This window comes from Caretta caretta, chromosome 20 (genome assembly GCF_965140235.1).
Source record: "Caretta caretta isolate rCarCar2 chromosome 20, rCarCar1.hap1, whole genome shotgun sequence".
Taxonomy (NCBI): Eukaryota; Metazoa; Chordata; order Testudines; family Cheloniidae; genus Caretta; species Caretta caretta.
This window is the reverse complement of record NC_134225.1, coordinates 6,926,371-6,945,094: the sequence shown is the minus strand read 5'-3', so window position 1 is coordinate 6,945,094 and position 18,724 is coordinate 6,926,371. Positions and strand designations below refer to the sequence as shown.

The window sequence follows — 18,724 nt, the reverse complement described above, 5'->3', positions numbered from 1 at the left end:
CATCTCCTGGAGACCTTTCTTAAACTTTTTTTAAAAACAAAAGGAAACTATTTCTCTTGCATGCTGCTGCAGCCTTTAAAGTATTGAACTAACTGGAGAATCTCTGCAAAGTGTAGCGAGAGAGAGAAGTGCACGTTTTAAAAGGAAAAGGGCGACTCAGCATGGTTTCCAGTGTGACTTGAGCATAGGCCCCGTCGCTTAGAGTGGACGTTTAACATGTTAGCCAGCCAGGTGTCTTGGAGAAGCCGGAGCAGATTGGGCAGTAGGACAGTTAATTAAGGAAGAACTGGCTTTTCTCCCTCATCTTGCTAGCCTAAATGGATGAATTCTGCGATGTTACCTTAATAAATGATCACTTTGAAGGTTAGGGTATCTAGTCCATGAGGTTATTCTAGCTTTCTTCCTTAAGCGGCCAGCTCTTCCTTTCCAAAATCCAGTGCAATACAAAGCATTACCCATTGCACTAGGGAAGGAGAAAACGGTCTTGCTGTCCCAACGGTGGAGAATGGGATGAGACTTTGAGGTAGAGAGGGGGTGTTGAACTGTGCCAGTCTCTAAAATGCGCTTCGAATCCGGACTCTCATCTCTGAAAGTGACGCACCAGGTCAGGCCAATTGATCCAGGAAAGAGCAGGCAGGCTGTCCAGTGAACAGCCCCCTGGGGAGTGGAGAGCCTCAGACAGCAGTCAGTTGGGAAAGTGCTAAGCATGCTAACAAGGTAGTGAAAGTCCTCCCTTTTGGAGGCACAAATGCTCAACTCCCCTCCTCCGAGCCCTGCTGGGATGGACAAACCTTTCAGGATCTGACATCTTCCCATGGGTTGGTATCTGTCTCTTGGAATCTCTTCTCCTTAGCCACCTTCTACACACTTCTTTAATCACCTGGTGTCACCCCCTTCACGCACATTTTAAATAGCACCCCCCCTCCTTGAGTGAGAGCTCCCTCTTCCGGCTGGGCATGTACAGCTATCGAGATGCACAGGAGGGCAGACTAGATGGCCTCAAGGCTGTCTCTGGGTGCAGGGAGCAGGCTGCACGTCTGTGCCTCTAGAACATGTTCCTGCCCCCTCTGCATCTGCTTGTCCAACTCACTCCCTCCACTTGGACAAGCAGGCAGACAGCATTGGTGGCATAGGCCCTTGTACAGGGAATACCTGCCTCAATCTTCCATTGAGGAGAGATTCTCCAGTCCCTAAATATTCACTGGCCTAAAACTGGCAAGGTATTAAAAGTAAAATTCTAAATTTTTAGCCGTTTTAATTCACCCTCACTAGGCTTCCTAAGCTGACGGCAGAGTTGTGGTAATCTCATGGCATAGTCAAGCCAGCATGAGGGTTTCACTGCCTTCTAAAGAATAGGGTTCTCAGAAAGAACCCGTTAATGGTGTAGCATATCTGGATTGCAAGACTACAGGCAATACTCACTTGATTGACAAGGTGTGCACCCATTCAGCAATTGTCGCCTTTTTACATTAGCTGCGGGGAGGAGAATTGCAGAAATGTTCGTGGCTTAGGACTGTCTCTCTCTTCTGGGCAAACTCAGCAGAGCACAGCTCTCTACCAGGTGCTGGATTTGATGCATTGTAAAGCTGCAGTTGGTTGGTTATTTCAGTGACTTTTTAGCTAGTTTAAAAAAAACTTAAACCTGACGTGTCAGCACATACCATGGGGAGCTACTGCCAGGACAGCAGAGCTGAATTTCAAACATTGTATTACCTAGGTCTTGATAACGCAGGGGCTGTATTTGAGGTGACTGTCACTAAATTGCATCTGAGAAAAGCCATCTCTCTCCCCACCCCCTCCTCTGCTGTCGGGACAGGGTCACACTGATTGAGTTGCGTTTTACACATTCTGAAGACATGTAAAATTTGTATAAAAATATCTTCTATGAAAATGATTTGTAATCTGTAGTGGACTTCCTGGGAGATGTCTTTTATTATGTAAAATCCCCCCCCCCTTTTTTTTTTGGTTTTTTTTTGTTTCCTCCAAATAAATAAAGCTAATCTTTAAAATACCCGCTAAGGCCCAAATCATTTGCAAGCCTCACTCCCACCATTGGCAGTCAGAGGCTGTGGTCCTGAACCCTACTTGGTACCACGCCAGCTTCCCAAAGCCGACTGGACAGTCATGGGACATTCCCTGTGGCAACAGCCACTCTAGCTTCTGTTGCCAACTAAGGAAGACTTCCTCATGGCAAGGAGAGCAGAAACCTTCCCTGGCTTGGTGTAAGAAGGGTGGTTTTTTCCTGCATTACAATCTCCCTCTTAATCTAATGGTTCCCGCCTTGGCGCTGGCCGTTTTGGTCATCCTGCACTGATGTATGGTAGCCGCAAGAGGGAGGTGTTTGCCAGTCTTTGCTCAATTTCCTTACGGAGCGCTTGGCCTTTTCTGGGAGATTGTCCTGCGTGCATCTGAGGGAAGCTGGAACTGTCAGCAGCGAAGGCCCTTGCAGGCCAGGTTTTGTCCTCAGTGCCACCTCATTGCCTGCGGTGGGGGTGTGGGCATAGTCTAGTCTGGACTCAATAATTTGGATTCTGCTCAAGAAGGCATGGAATCCGGTTCGTGTTCTTGCTGTGTTGGTTCTGCAAGGCAGACACGAGTGGCAAAACCCAGTGGCCATTGTAATCTAAAGCCAACCAGTAGTTCAGGCTGGATACACATGGACCAGATGCCACTTTTACATAGTCATTCTCCAGAGCAGACCCTCCCAAGCTTCAACTATTTGTGCTTCACTCTCTCAGGCCTGGCCTCTGTATCCTGGAACCACTGCCCAGTGCTAATGGAGACAGTTCTTGACCCCTTTTATCCCCAGTGAGTTGGAGCTACAGCAGACAGTTCAATTGCTTGAGGGCCCAGCATTTGGTGGGTGTTCCTCTGGGCATGTTGCTGGTGTAGTGCACGCAAGGGACTATTGCAGCAAATGCGCTCTTGAGGTCCAAGAACGCTCCAGGACCCACTTCGCTAGGGATAGGGCTTCACACGCAGCTCCCTACCCTGGTGGATGGTGTTTGGTTCCCATGTCTTAAGATTTCATTGGCGTTTGGTCCTTTTTTTATCCCCCTGTTTGGGAGATCAGCAGCTGCAAACCCCTTGGGCCAAATCCCCAGCTGAATTGGGGGTGGGCACTGTAGGGTGAAAGTCTATCCAGGTGCTGCCTCCTAGTTTACCTGCATATGTGCTTCCAAAGGAAGGCAGAGTGACTGGTCTCAATCCCTTTTGCCTTCCCCCCCGTCTGTTCTGCACCGTTCCCGACCCCAAAGTGACGGCTTTCACTTCTCGTATCTGCTGGCTACAGCAAACTACTTCCTCCTGGGGCTGTAAAGTCTCTAGCTCAAAGCAGCCTGCTCGTTGCCACTCGTTGGAGTTGCAGCAAGCTCAGCACCTTTTTGACATCTGCCTACCTTTTAATTAGGTGCTTCAATAAACCTTACATTACGGTGGCACCTGACCAGCCCCACCTGGCACTTTCTCCACACAGTTGCCTGGATTTGTCTAAAGTCCAAGTTCTCCCGAGCCAATGGCTCGGTGGGCTGACACGGTTAAGACGCATCCGTTTCAGAGCCAAGGGTATGCAGAGGAGCCATGTGGCCAGAACCATGTCCGATAACCAAGGAAGGTCTCTAAATCGACTTAAATAGTGCAGCCATCCCTCAGTGTTTAAAAATTGATCTACAGCTGGCTTAGAGCAGTTCAGCTGAAATCAATCCCCCGAATTGCCCTGAACTCATACAAACCAGATTTAAATAGTCAATGCCTGACTGAATTGCAGACCAGCCCTTAAGTCTACCTAGAAAATTAGGTCAACACAACTACATTCGTCATGGGCATGAAAAATCCACAGCCCTGGGCAACAAAGTTCAACAGAGCTAAGTTTCCATGTAGACAGCGCTAGGTCCCTCGAGGAAATGGATTGCTGACGGAAGAAGCCCTCGGCTGCACTACTGCAGCATTTCTAGTGTAGACAAGCCCTAACAATTTACCCAGGTTTGTAACAGGGCCGTGCAATTCACGGAGGAACTGACCTCAGCTGAACTGCTGAACATGAGGGTTTAATGGACTGAGAAGCAACCTCCAGCTGGGTTTTGCATTTGTCTAGATAAAGTGGTTTAATTACCGCATCTGAGCAAATGAGCGCAGTCCTCCCGGGTCGGCATTCGCTGTTCATGCTTCTAGACTCCCCCGTGCTCTCGTCCTGGCAGGCGCTCTACGTGCAGGTGCCGGAACCAAGGTGAGTGATGCGCGTTAGCTGGGAAAAGGGGTTCGCCAGGGGTTAGGCCGCTCACCTGGGAGTCCGCCTCCAGTTCAGTTTGCTGCTCTCCCCCACGCTGCTGGCGTGACCTTGGGCAAGCCACTTAGGGCCTGTTCTTCAAAGGTGGTTAGGCTCCGAACTTCCATTGACAATGGGAGGATCGGGGCCTGAGGGCCAGTCTTTCAGTGGTATTTGGGTACATGCTGGGCTGTTCAAAAGCACCCCTGGAAGTCACTGAGAGTTAGGGGCTTTGGGCAATCTGCTAGGTGCTGATTTTCTCTCTTAAAATCTGGTTCCTAGGGTGTTTCCTGAGGTAGCCAGACTTGTGAGTCCCCTCAGTAGCACCTGCCCTTAGTGCCAAGATTTCCTGTCTGTGCCTGCGGAAGATCAGCTCCCTCACTCCCCAAGCCTCTGATAATGCAAGCTCTGCCTTCCAGGCCTCTGCAGGCCTTGCTCTCGCTCTACAGGTTAGCCATAGGCATGCACCCACCCGGGAGTCCTCCCAGCATCCCTCTGGAGTGCCCAGGCCCTGTGCCCTGCTACTCCCCGGGAATACGAGCTTCAACTCCAGATCCCCACGCTCTGCGTAGTGCACGGCACTTGGAAGTGTATGTGGTGAAAGGAAGAATTAAGGTTGTCATCGCAGAATGGAGATTCCAAAGATAGTAAGTGCAAATATTGGAAACAAATGGTTACATAGCAAAGAAAATCACACGCCTGCTGAAGCCTAAACTTAACTCACCAGCCATTTCTCCCATCTACAGGCTAGCTTACCTCAAGTCCTTTCAGGATGGCTGAAATCCCCCTTAGATAAGATGGAACGCCCTGTCCGCTTGGCTTCACAGTCTGAAGGATCCTAGGGTGTGTCTCTGCACCACCATCCATAGTGTGCCTGGCCTTTGATCTTCACCTGAAAATAGGGTCTATCCCCCTACAGGAACAGTGTACCTCTTCCCATTAATTTCCTTCTGAAGTCTCTGCAAGGGTGCATAGATGAACCCCCGGGGCTCTGCCTTCCCTTGCCTTTGAGCACCAGGGGCTGCGAATCGGCAGCGAAGCCCGGCACTTGCACAACCCCCAGCTCCTTGCAGGTCGTTGGAGGTCCTTAGGCTGGGAACAGGATGTTTGCTCCCTGCGCTGCCTCCTGTACAGTTTGTGCAGGAAGCTGGAACTGGCAACGCTAGGACTTTTTGGCTTCCTAACTGCACTGAGCTGAGAACATGCTTGGCCTTGTGTACGTTTTTTTTTTATTATTTTTAATCACCTTGGGGCCTGATTTCATTCCGTATCTTGCAGGAGAAACCAGCACGATCTCGGCCTTCGCTTGCACAATCAGAGCTCTGTGTCCGATCCCTGGGCTTGGACGGCTTTTGTGTTAGTCTGGCCAAGTTTAATTCCACACCGCCACCCGCCCCCAGGTGACAGTCAGGCTTGGGGCAGGAGCAGCGCTCTTGGCATTGCGGATCTGCTCCCTGGGAAAGGTATTGGTGCAGCAGCTGGCAAATGTGTGCCATCCCGGCACCCCCCTTTCCCTGCGGGAAGGGATCTGAAGTTGGTGGAAACCTAGCAGAGCTGGCTCGGAAGGGGGGAGGGGAAATCCGTGCGAGAATGCCCCAAATCTGGGCTGATTGCGATCAGCTGGGTGGGCTGACCAGGGTGTCCTCAAGATGTGGGTTTATCTAGTTCCTTTTCAAAGCGTATCTCTCTGGGGTTTCTAGTTGTTAGAGAGAACATGGCGTAGGGGCACTTAAGCTAATAGGGCCAGACATGCAACTGGTTTAAATTTGCAAAGCTACATTGACCGTTTTACGCACCAGCTGAGGGTCTGGCCCAGTGTGGAATTGATTGAAAACTCTCTAAAGGGGCATGGCAAATAAGTGAGCCTGTTTGAAGCCAACAGTACTTTTTAAGAGGAGTCTGGTGCACTGTTTGGCTAAGCAGGGTTCTATGTGGGTTGCACAGCTGAGAAATACACCCCTTCGCTGAAGAATTATGCTGCAAAAGTTAAGCTTTTGTTGTTTGATTAAAACATAAGAACGGCCATACTGGGTCAGACCAAAGGTCAGTCTAGTCGAGTATCCTGTCTTTGAGAGTGGGCAATGCCAGGTACCCCAGAGGGAATGAACAGAACAGGGAATCAAGTGATCCATCGCCTGTTGCCCATTTCCCAGCTTCTGGCAAACAGAGACTAGGGACACCATCCCTGCCCATCCTGGCTAATAGCCATTGATGGAGCTATCCTCCATGAACTTATCTAGTTCTTTTTTGAATGCTGTTATAGTCTTGTCCTTTACAACGTCCTCTGGCAATGAGTTCCACAGATTGGCTGTGTATTGTGTGGAAAAAAATACGTCCTTTTTTTGTTTTAAACCTGCTGCCTATTAATTTCATTTGGTGACCCCCTAGTTCTTGTGTTATGAGGAGGAGTAAATAACACTTCCTTATTCACGTTCTCCACACCAGTCATGATTTTATAGACCTCTCTCATATCCCCCCTTAGTCGTCTTTTTTCCAAAGACGACTCTTTTCTTTTGAAAAGTCCTAGTCTTATTAATTGCTTCTCATATGGAAACTGTTCCCTACCCCTAATAATTTGTTGTACTTTTCTGAACCTTTTCCAATTCCAATATTTTTTTTTTTTTAAGATGGGGCGACCATATCTGCACGCAGTGTTCAAGATGTGGACATACCATAGATTTATATAGAGGCAATATGATATTTTTTGTCGTCTTATCTATCCCTTTCTTAATGATTCACAACATTGTTTGTTTTTTTGGCTGCTGCTGCACATTGAGTGGATGTTTTCAGAGAACTATCCACAGTGACTCCACGATCTCTTTCGTGAGTGGTAACAGCTAATTTAGACCCCATCATTTCATATGTATAGTCGGGATTATGTTTTCCAATGTGCATTACTTTGCTTTTATTAACATTGGATTTCATCAGCCATTTTATTCCCAGTAACCCAGTTTTGTGAGATCCTTTTGTAGCTCTTTGCAGTGTGCTTGGGACTTGACTTAGATTCTAGCTATTGCGGTTGTAAACATAACCTTGAAAATGTGAACAGGGTGTATGCTGACGCTGTGATGTCTGCTTGAGTTTGCACACAGCCTGAAACAATAGCACTGGACTGCCCGATTCAGGTAGTTGAACCGTTAACTCTGAAACCTAATGATGACGAATTGCCAATGTTATTCCTTTTAGCAGAAATACCCAGGAAATGTGATTATCCCACAGTCCCAGGTTGCTCCCCCATGTGTTTATAGCCCCAGTTGGCCCTTATCCAGTAGCCAAATGCTCTAACTCCCCACCCATCCATCCTCTGGCAACTCTGATCTGAAATCTGTGGCACATTAGAAACTGAACATGGAAATAGCAAAATGATTCAAACGGGCTGTTCAACCCATTGCCATATTTAATTCATTAAAAGCCTCCCTTGTGGGATTTTAAAGGAAGCCACTACAAATTTTGCCCCATTTACAGTCCCAGGATACCAGTAAATTGAGTGGTTTCAGAGTAACAGCCGTGTTAGTCTGTATTCGCAAAAAGAAAAGGAGGACATGTGGCACCTTAGAGACTAACCAATTTATTTGAGCATAAGCTTTCGTGAGCTACAGCTCACTTCATCGGATGCATACTGTGGAAAGTATGCATCCAATGAAGTGAGCTGTAGCTCACGAAAGCTTATGCTCAAATAAATTGGTTAGTCTCTAAGGTGCCACAAATACTCCTTTTCTTTTTTAGTAAATTGAGTGATCCAGCTGCTACGGAGCACAAGGGGCCTTGAATATAAGATGGGCCCCACTTAGGTGTCCTGCCAGCCCTCAGACCCATCTGGTGAGCCAATAGCAGGGACCAATAAACAATTCTCGAGAGCTTCATCAGCCAGCTGGCCAGTGCTGTTCATGGGGAAGTAAAAGGTTAAAATTCTCCCAGGATTTGGAGGTCCAAGAAATGGACTAACTGAGCCAGTATGGCAGGTGGGTTACTGTCCATTTAATCACTGTTCTTTCCAGGTCAGTTTCCTGTTTGCTCAGCTTAGGGTGACCAGATGTCCCGATTTTATAGGGACAGTCCCGATTATTTGGGGCTTTTTCTTATATAGACACCTATTACCCCTGTCCCCATTTTTCACACTTGCTATCTGGTCACCCTAGCTCATCTGGCACATTGCTGGGTTGTTATGCCCTCGTCCGAGAGCTGTGGGAGAATTTCTGTCCCTTTTAGTTCCGGAGAGGCCGTGAGGGGGGCAGATGCTTTCAGAGGGAATGGAACGGAGGCCCAGATGAAGGAATGCTGCTGCGACCACTCCTTACACCTCCGAAGAAGTGTGAAGTAACAGGCAGGGGCCGGTGCTACAGGAGCAAGGGGGGTTGACTGGAGAGAGACAAGTGATGGCAAATCCTCAGAGGGTCTGTAAGGAATGGGGGAGTCTTTGGAGTGGATGGGAGGAGAGGAAAGCAGGCAGCTCTCTCCTGCGCTTGTGGGAGATATATGAAGTGATAAGGGTGCTTTGTTATTACATGTATTACAGTAGCACTGAGAGGTCCCTGAGTGTGCTTGGAGCTGTATAGCCATACGCCTGAGGGCTTGTCTACAGACCAAGCCTGCTGCAGGCTAACTGAGGGTGCATGCAAACAGAGCACGGCAGCCTAGGGCGGGGTACAGTCACTCCCCAGCTTGCTGTGGTTCATCATTCATCCAGATGACCCCTTAGAGACAAGTAGTAAACGAGACACCACAAAGGGTGGGAGGGGAAACTGAGGCACTGAGCTGGGAGTAGAACCACCGCTTGCTACACGTACTGGCTGTTTATCACTTGCTGAATAGAGCAGCCAGAACTACCTGGTATCAATTGCTCTGTCCCCCACCTCCAACGCCACTAGGTGGCCGTGCAAATCTATCTTTGCACAAGTGCTTGTGATACTCGCCTGTCCTGCAAGCACCACCTTCTCTCACAACAAGAAGTGAACGGAAGGAGTTCATGAATAGCAGAATGGGGATGCTGTGCTTTGGAGTTGCAAACATTCCTTTTCCGATGGCTCCTCATCGAAGGCCGGAAGGGAAATTTGAACTACCTCCGGGAAAAAAATCCTTCAGTGGTTGAGTTGGTGCAAACTGTTTTCCCCCTCCCTCTCATTGATTCGATTCATTTCTCAGCCACCTTGTTGGGAAATCCTGTATAATTCCCCTTTCATCGGGGGAAACTGGGGCACTAAACCTGTCACATGGCCCACTCTACTCCCAGCTGGGAGTCGCACTGCTGTAACCACTAGACAAACTGGGCCTGTTTCAGTTTGGTGCTGAGCCTCCCACAACTAACGTGAGACCAAGTGTTTTCAGTACCACGTAGGAAGCAAGTTAAGGTGACCCAGGGTTCTTTCCCCAGTGGAATTATTCACGTGCCTCCCGAGGGCCCGCAGCAGGGCTCTGTGCCCCTGAGAGCTCCAGCCTCCTGTTCGACGTGGGCTTTGTCTTCCTATATTAGGAGCCGCCATCTGGTAGGAACCAAGCCTCTCTGGCGCTAGTAAGACGGCCTCTGGGTGCCTCATGGGTCTGGATAGCTGTAGTGTGGGTGGGCCGTGGAGAGGGCATTGCAGGGAGAGTCAGATGAGCCGGCTTCTGTTCCTGGCTTTGCTGCTGACCTGCTTGGTGACCCTGGGCTTCCCCACCGTCAGCCTGCATGCTCCAGGGCTGGGATTGTCTCTCACTCGGTGTCTGTGCAGGGCCCCACGGGGCCCCGATCTCTATTGGCACCTCAGGACCTGAATGATGATGATGCTTTACCCAGGCGAGGGGTGGGATTTGCAGGCACAGCATTGCCCGTGCTCTAGGCTCCAAGCTCTCACTGGTCTCTGTGCAACGGCTGGGGTCCTGGAACGGCGTTGGGCAGTGGGGTGGGAAGAAGGGGTGCCATTGAGGGAATGGGGAACAGTGCTGCCTCCCTGCTTTGCAAATATGCATCTACCCTCTCCCAGTTGTCCGGGAGGGGTTGGGCACTGCGGATCTGCGGCAGGCCCAGCTTGGCTCTTCTATGAGCATCCAACTGAGATCAGGGCCCTCTTGGGCCAGGCGCTGCACAGACGCAGAGCGAGGGCCAGGCCCTGCCTCTGGAAGAGCCTAAGCTAAATAGCACCAGCAAAGGGAGCATCCTCCTGCTGGCCATGTTCGTCTCACCGTTACCTTAGATCCTCCTGCATGTTGTCTCTTGTCCTATCCCCGGTTTGTAAGCTCCTCTAAGCTGCCTTGTTCGTACAGCCCCTGGCACAATGGTAATCGGAATAATAACTAATGAGCTGATTAACACAGCCTCAGCTGTGCGCAAGGTGTTTTGTCGCTCTGTGCCTCAGTTTACCCTCCTAGCCTGTCTCTATTTAGATGGCGAGCTCTCTGGGGTAGGACCCATCTATTTGTTCTGTGTTTGTTCAGTGCCTAGCACAATGTGGGGCTGGCCCATTGCTCAAGTTCAAAGGTGCCATGGCAGTACAAATAATATTTATTAGCCCTGTTTTATCACTGGGAAACAGAGGTCAAATAACATATCCGAGGAGCCTGGGAATTGAACCTAGGTAGCCTGAGTCACGCAGCCAGTGTCTTAACCACAGGGCTACCTCCCCACCCCCGGTTTCCTTTGGCTGGTTGCTGCTCCCTTTACATTCGAACGCAAACATGCCTGTGATTAGCAATTCCGAGGCTCCCCCAGCCCCTCCCAGATGCTGAAAGCCCTCCTTTGTTCTGCTGAGACTCACATCTGGGTACACATTTGGGCCACATTTCTGCAAGCACAGGATGCGGCCATGGAGATTCTCTCTTGGGACTGTCTGTGTCGGCAGCCATTGACCTGGCTTTTACAGGGGGCCTGCAAAGGAAGAAAATGGGCTTTATGCCCCCTCTTTTTGCTGCTGCTTTATTAGGTGTATTAGGGTAGCACTAGGAGCCCTGCCCAAGATCCAGGCTCCACTGTGCTAGGCTCTGTACAAACACATGGGCCTCCTCTTCATCAGGAGAAAGGGGGGCGGGGAAAGAATCCTAGTACAGGCAAGGCAAGTAGCAGCTTTGATTAGAACCACGTGACATTTTTCAGCTAAACCCTTTCTTTTTTTTTTTCTGAAAAAATGCAGATTCGGGTCCACCGAAACGTTTCACAAATTTATGTCTGTTTCAGCATATTATTTCAGTCAAAAAAAACAAACAAACAAACCCCCAAACCAATCCCCTCACAAAATCCGCAAAGGATCCAAACGTGTCTGTTTGAAACGCCTTGCCCTTTCAAACTTTCCTTCCGTTTTATTTTTGGAAAACTACAAACATTTTAAAAAGCATCAACATCCAAAATGAAGTGGAAAATTTTTTTGACTTTCCAGTTGGCCAAAAATTTCCAGGGCACTTTTTGTTTCAGGTTGATCCGAAACAATATTTTTTCTCTCCGCTTGCTCAGCACCAGCAGTGAACCAAAAATCCCCATTCCTCCTATAGCTTTAGTTTTGACCCCTCTGAGCTGATCAAGGGCAATTCTAAATCCCCCTCTTGCACTGGAATGAACAGAGCATATCGCTGATGAAAGAGGAAGGGCATGAAAAAGCGTAGGGGGTGGGGTTATGATGTTCTAGGGTAGAATCAGTCGGCATGGGGATGGTAATCAGTGAAGGGTTGGCAAGGCTGGGAGTCGCATGGTTAGAAGCAGGAAGTCAAAATTTTTAGAAAAAAGAAAAGGAGGACTAGTGGCACCTTAGAGACTAACCAATTTATTTGAGCATAAGCTTTCGTGAGCTACAGCTCACTTCATCGGATGTAGCTCACGAAAGCTTACGCTCAAATAAATTGGTTAGTCTCTAAGGTGCCACAAGTCCTCCTTTTCTTTTTGCGAATACAGACTAACGCAGCTGCTACTCTGAAACCTAAAATTTTTAGAGCCGATCGAAAACTTCCATCAAAAATGGGAAACTGGGTTTCTGAGTTAATGCCACTTTTCACGGGAAGTGGCTGCTTGCCTCAAAAACTGTCTCCTTCTGGCCAAAACCTGAAAAGTTTTGGCTGAAGCCCAAACTTTGTTTCGAGTTCGGTCAGAAATTGTCTGTTTTTCCAATACAAAAAATGGAAACCTGTCTTCTGCAAATGCTCACAGAAGCAACAAATTTTCATTGCAATTTTGCTGTTAGGAGCAAGGAAATGTTTTTTCATCCAGCGCTAGCAGCTTGATTTAGCTGCAGTGCGAGCTGGAGGGTGCCGAGGGCGGGTGACCCTGTCAATGAGGCAGGACAGACCCTGGAGAAAGCACATTCCAGGCATATCCATATGAAGCATCCTCTTGCCAGTGCAATCCTCGGGCCGGGTTGATCACGTCTGACTCCTGGCACAAAGCCCTGGGGCTCATGGAAGAAGCATCAACATGATTCAAACATGTGATACGCACCCCAGTTTGATCTGGTGCTCATAAAGTTCATTCCTGCAGCTGCCCGAGGCTGGTGGGATGAACAATCCAGACCCAACAGATTGCAAAATGGGCAGCTCCACCCAGGCCATCTAGCAAGGGAGTGTGATGCCCCAGGGGAATCTTCTATCTATGTTAAGTATATAAGATCTACCATGCTGGGTCAGACCAATGGTCCATCTAGCCCAGTAACCTGTCACTGACAGTGGCCAGTACCAGAGCATCACGGAGAGTGTACAGCACAGGGCAATTTGGCAGAGATCCACCCCTGTCTTCCTCTTTTGGCAATCAGAGGATTAGGATCCCCCTTATTAGGATGAGGGATTACATCCCTGATCATCTTGGCAAATAGCCACTGATGGACTTGCCCTCCATGAACTTAGCTAACTTTTTTAAAACCCAGTTACGCTTTTGGCCATCACAACATCCCGCAGCAATGAGTTCCACAAGTTAACTGTGTTGGGCAGAAAAGTATTTCCTCTTGTTTGTACTAAAACAACTAAAACCTGCTGCCTATTAATTTCAGGAGGAGATCCTGGCTTTCACGTTGTGGGAAAGGGTAAATAACACTTCTCTGTTCACTTTTTCCACACCGTTCTTGATTTGATAGACCCCTATCATATCCCGCCGTAGGCATCTCCTTTCTAAGCTGAACCATTTGAATCTTTTTAGTCTCTCCTTGTACCAAAGCCATTCCAGGCCCTTGATTATCTCGGCTGCAATTCTCTGTCCCTTTCCCAGTTCCACTGTCTCCTGTTTGTGATGGAGTGACCCGAACTGGGCACAGGATTCAAAGCGTGGGTGCACATAGTGATATTTTCTGTCCCTTTTCCCTAATAGTTCCTAACCTCCTGTTCACTGCTACTGCTGCACTTCAGTGGCCCCAGTAGCACCCAAGCAGCTCACAATCCTTAATACCGTTGTTCTCACGCTCCTGCTGCAAGGTAGGGCAGTGCTGTTATCCCTGGGGAACCGAGGCACAGGGTCTGTCTACATTGTATTCAGAGGGGGAGTGTAGACATACCAGAGCTCGCTTAGCTTTAATCTCGCTACCAGCAGCCATGCCTCCAGCCACACAAGTCATCGCCCCAGGGTTCCCGGTGGGCATGTGCAGCTCCCAATACTGCAGCTTCACCTCTTTAGTACTCACGCTAGCTAGATTCACATCCTGTGACAGCGGTGTGGACATATTGCACATCACCCGGGACACCTGGAGCAGAGCAATCTGGGTCTCCTAAATCCGAAACGAACCCCTAACCATGAAGCCATCCTGCAGTCAACCGACAGCCTTGGAGCCAGGGGGCGGGAGCTCTTTGGAAGATCATGATCCGCTACTCTGGAGGAAGACCCGATCGCTAAAGTAGCTGATCCCTGGCCTGTTCCTGGCTTTGCAGATCAGGACCAAACCCCATGACCTGCCAGCAGAAGCAGGGTGGGAGCCAGCGCAGGGAGCTAGATGCTGAGGGTTGATTTTTATCCTGACGCCGTGGCAGTCCTGAGCTGCTTCAGGGCCTGCGGGATATTGAGTTTCTGTCTCTGTTATTAAAATGCCCCGGGATCCATTCGCCACTAACCGCGCATAGCTCCCTAGAGCCCCCAGCTGGAATGCAAGGCAGGGGCGGGCGCCCAATGCGTGGGCCTCGGTGAATTTTGTCACTGCCCAGATACAGGGGGGCTGAGCCCTTTGTAAAGACGGAGTGAGGTTAGCTGCAGGTAGGGAGATCCGGAGAGATGAGTGGGTTAGCTAGGGACTCTGCTTCATAGCCAGCCTATGTGCTGAGATGGGAGACGTCAGACCTCCGGTGACTCATAACAAGCAGGGCTGGAGCCTGCTCTCAAGTCAGCGCTTTGACTAGGTGTAATTGCATGTCTGCCAGGTTTGTCCTATTAGCCGTGTCCCTTCCCCCCCACCCTCCATCCCCACAGCAGAAATCTAAACCAGGGGCCCCGGCCAGTGGCCCACAGAGGGGGTCTCCCAAGCCAGCAGCGATGGTAGGGGCCGAGCTGAGCTCATCTTAGCTTTATGGGGAAGAGTCCCTCAGGGGTTAGCGCCTTGATTCACCTGGGTTCAATTCCGTGCTTTATCTTCTATGCCCTTCCGCAAGTCAGTTAGCCACTCTGTGCCTCAGTTTCCCATCAATATGAGGAGAATAATAGCCCTGCCCTGTCTCTCAGAGGGGTTGTGAGGGTAAATCCATTACCCATGGCAACGTGCTTTGAGAGCTGTTGAGGGAAGGTGTTGACTGTTCCGATTTCTCTCTCCAGCCCTGCTTCCAGCACCTCCCTCTCAGGGGTGTCTTATTCCCCTGGGAAATCCCCAGGGGCTGCTCGGCCAGTAGTTCAGACCCATGGTCTCCTCCCCTGCATCTCCCCTTTCCCAGTCATGGGAAAAGTCAAATCTCCAGAGAGAGACGGAGCTTGATAAGTTCATGGAGGATAGGTCCATCGATGGCTCTTCGCCAGGATGGGCAGGGATGGTGTCCCTAGCCTCTGTTTGCCAGGAGCTGGGAATGGGTGACAGGGGGTGGATCACTTGATGATTCCCTGTTCTGTTCATTCCCTCCGGGGCACCTGGCACTGGCCACTGTCAGAAGCCAGGACACTGGCCTAGATGGACCTTTGGTCTGACCCAGTCTGGCCGTTCTTCTGAGACTCCTTAGAAAGAAGGAAGGAGTTAGTCAGAGGGTTGGCAGGGGGCGGTTGGCTGGTTCAGAGCTTCTCCCACAGAGACATTAAACCCCAACCCTTTGTTAATTCTCCCTCTTTATGGCACCAGCTAATGTGATCAAGGGCCATGAAAGGGACATTGTAGGGGTGGGGGGTTAGAGGATGCCATGGAGGGCTTAAAAAGGCTTTTGCTGACTGATTTCAGCCGCTCCTTTGCCCTTGTTCCTAATGAATTAATCCCGGCCTGGCCAAGAAGAGGGAGCGGCCGACGGAACCCAGGTACAATGACGCAAAAAGCATTCCCACAGTGCTCTCTGGCTGCCGAAGATAAGCTCCCATCGTTCCAGCTCTGACGTTGGGCCAGGCCCCCCACGGGCTGGGAGCTGGGCTCAAGCCCCCAGCCTATGTTTCGCAAGGCACGAGGCGTTTTGGCAGGAGCTAGAAGGCTGGGCCACTAATGGGCATTAATGGCCCGTTGGCCCAGCCACTAGACCGCACAGAAGAGTCGAGCGTTCCCAGGGTGGGTCCAGAGCAAATTGACGAGGCCGATTCCAGCTGGGAAGAGTCAGCCGCAGCGTTGGAAGTGAAGGAAGAAGTCACTAGGTTCCCTGGGTGGCAGGTGAACCCCCATTTGGGGAGGCTAGCCAGCTCATGCACCGAAGCCCCGAGCGTGCCCTGCCCCCCCCCCGGCCCCTGCCCCCATGGGTGCAGGAGCCCTGGTCCCCTGAGTGCTAGGCCAGCCCCAAGACCAGGCCAAGCTGCCGCCCCACCCCAGCAATGCACAGGGGGGGTTAATGAAGGGTCTGATGTGGGCCGGGGGGTTTAAAGCCTCAGGGACTGGCAGGGAAGAATCAGGCAGATAAATATGTAAGCAGTTTGTTTTGAAACAACCTCCATATTCAGCAGCCAAGAAAAGTGCTATTTTTAAGGCTGAACTCTGGATAACCTTGAACGTGACCTCTTCCACCCAACCACACAAGCTCCCAGCCCCTCCCTGCCTGCCACAGCACCGGGCTCGGGGTAATTTCAGCAGGCCCCTAAGGGGCACACTGTGTCTTCTTGTTTTGCTGGGACTAATATCCCCAGATTCCCCCCCTCCCGCCCCCCGCTTCAATGAAACGAAGCAGCTGGAACCTGGAATTCGGTGATGGTTTCCCATCCGTATTAGCAGGCTCTGCCCAGCCACCCATTAATCCCAGTCGTCAAATCGGGAGACACTTCCGCCCCCTGGCAACGCTCAGCTTCGGACAGTGCCGCTCTCCCATTCCCTGGAGCTGAGCTCCATTGAGATCTTCTCTCCCCACAGCCTTGGAAATGAAACCCAGAGGCTAGCACTGAGGATGCCTGACGGAGATCAGGGGCCAGGGTGTTGCACAGAGCCCGGGGGATTTGTGTGCATCAGGGAAATTCACACCCATGTACCTGGGATATTAACTGATGGTCCATTTCCCCAGACAAGGCCCGAGCGAGAAGCAGCCCCTGAGCCCTGAAGGGGCCTAGAAGTGCTCAAGATCACACAGCAGGCTGCAAGCAGAGCAGCGATTAGAACCCAGGTGTCCTGTCCCCTAGGCCAGTACCTGAGCCACTAGCCAGTGCTGCCCCCCACTGCAGAAGACCCATCTTGTGAAGGCAGAGATGATGGACAGAAACGCCTCTGCCCCACACCCCAGGGGCGGGCACTCCTCCGGCACTAAGTGCCATCTGTTTGTTTCCCCCTTGGGCAGGTTTGGGGAGGCGGGTTAACCATGGATTTGCAATCCAGCGGTGATGGCTTCAGTTAGGGATCAGCTGGGAAAGGAAACCCAGGGAAAACGGGTCCCAAAGAAGTCGCTGAGAGGTAGCTGAGGCCAGCGGGTGCCTGGGCTGGGAGCTCAGGGGATCAGAGTGAACGTAGGGTCTAGGGCCAGATGTCTAGGGCCAGCTGCTGCTGTCGGCAGATGTTGCTGCAGTGACTCATTGCCACTGTGCCTGCCTAGGCTCGCCCATTGATTCCATCTGGAGTGGCACGCCCTGGAGCCAGAGGGGGCTTGGCGCTGGGAGCGTAACACCCCCCCACATTGAGATGAGGATCCTGCAGTACTCCAAAGCCAGGCATCAGGCTCCTGGCCAGGGCATGGACCCTGCTACACACAGGAGCTGCCACGGCTGGGCTTGCAAACAGGCATGGCCCCAAACAGAGCGGCTGAAAACACCGGCAGATCTTACCGCAAAGGATCTGGTTGCAAAACGGACCCATCTTGCCCTGGAATATCTTTTCCAGAGGGCTCTGCCATGCCAGCAGTCTGCTCCCCAGCCAGTGCTCCCAGTTCAGTCCTGGGAACGATCGCTGGCCCCCATCCTCTGTCCATTGCCAGTGGAAGCTCTTTGATCATGGGAGCACCCAGAGGCACCGAGATCAGCGCTGCACAGACACAGAGGGCTCGCAGTCCAACCAGGCAAGACAGATGCAGGGTGGGAGCGGGGCCCAGAGGGAAGTGAGTGACTTGCCCCATCAGGGCAAGGAGTAGCCCACACATCTCCTGATCGCTGATCTAGAGCCTCAGCCATGAGGCCACTGCCTAGAGCCGCGCACGTCCCCTCCAGCCCGTCCCCCGGCTCCTCTGCTTCCTGGCCGTAACCCAGCCCCATTACAGCTGCGCTACCTAGTGGGACTCGGCTTCCTCCCGGCAGCAGGAAGGAATTTGTCACCCGCCTGCTCTGGGGTGCTCCGTGTCGACACTGGTCCCTCACAGCGGGGCAACGGTTCTGACCCACTGACCCCTAGGGACGGGGCGGGGAAGCCCCCCGACCCCAGCCCACGCCTTCCGCATGCAAGAGACGAAATCCACCTTCATCCCAGCCCTGGCTCCTTCCCTGTAGAGCTGCTCCAGTACCCCACCCTCCAGGCACAGCACGGAGGGGCACTTCCACCGTTCTCCTAGGACTCCTGGGTTCTAGCCCAGGCTCTGTCGCCAGGAGGCGCCCGACAAGTCCCTTCCCCTCCGCTGACCCCTGGGGGTGGAAAGCTCCATCAAGCCCTTGGCATCATTATCAGTTAATTAATGAGCACTATGGCCAGCAGAGGCCACTACCCACCCCTACAACCTTGTGGGGGGGGGGGTCTAAAACAGGGGACTGCCTCTAGCCCCCCTCCTGCCGGCTCTCTCAGACCGCCATCCGTGCAGCTTGTGTGGTGCCACGGGGGGGGGCAGATGCCTCGTTCCTCCATTTCTCTCCTTATCTGATCTGATTCCTGGCCATGCGGAGGGCCTGGGAGAGTTGGGAAAGGGTGGGTGAGTGGGAAGCAAAGTCATCCCTCCTCTTGTGAGCCGGGCCGAGGGTCTGCAGCCCCAGAGCCGGAAGGCTGGAAGGAAATAGACACACACATAGTCACACATATA

The 18,724-nt window shown here is 51.4% G+C and overlaps 1 long non-coding RNA gene across 2 annotated transcripts; it reads left to right on the top strand.

Moving 5' to 3' along the window:
* Positions 1-4,138: 4,138 nt before the first annotated feature.
* Positions 4,139-7,361, top strand: LOC125629356 (uncharacterized). 2 transcript variants are annotated; one of them, XR_007354403.2, is made up of 4 exons: positions 4,139-4,225; positions 4,684-4,911; positions 5,543-5,727; positions 6,892-7,361. It is a non-coding gene; the product is annotated as an uncharacterized LOC125629356 (long non-coding RNA). The 2 variants fall into 2 exon arrangements; XR_012665630.1 differs by lacking the exon at positions 6,892-7,361 and having other exon boundaries at positions 5,543-6,866.
* The last annotated feature ends 11,363 nt before the right edge of the window (positions 7,362-18,724 follow it).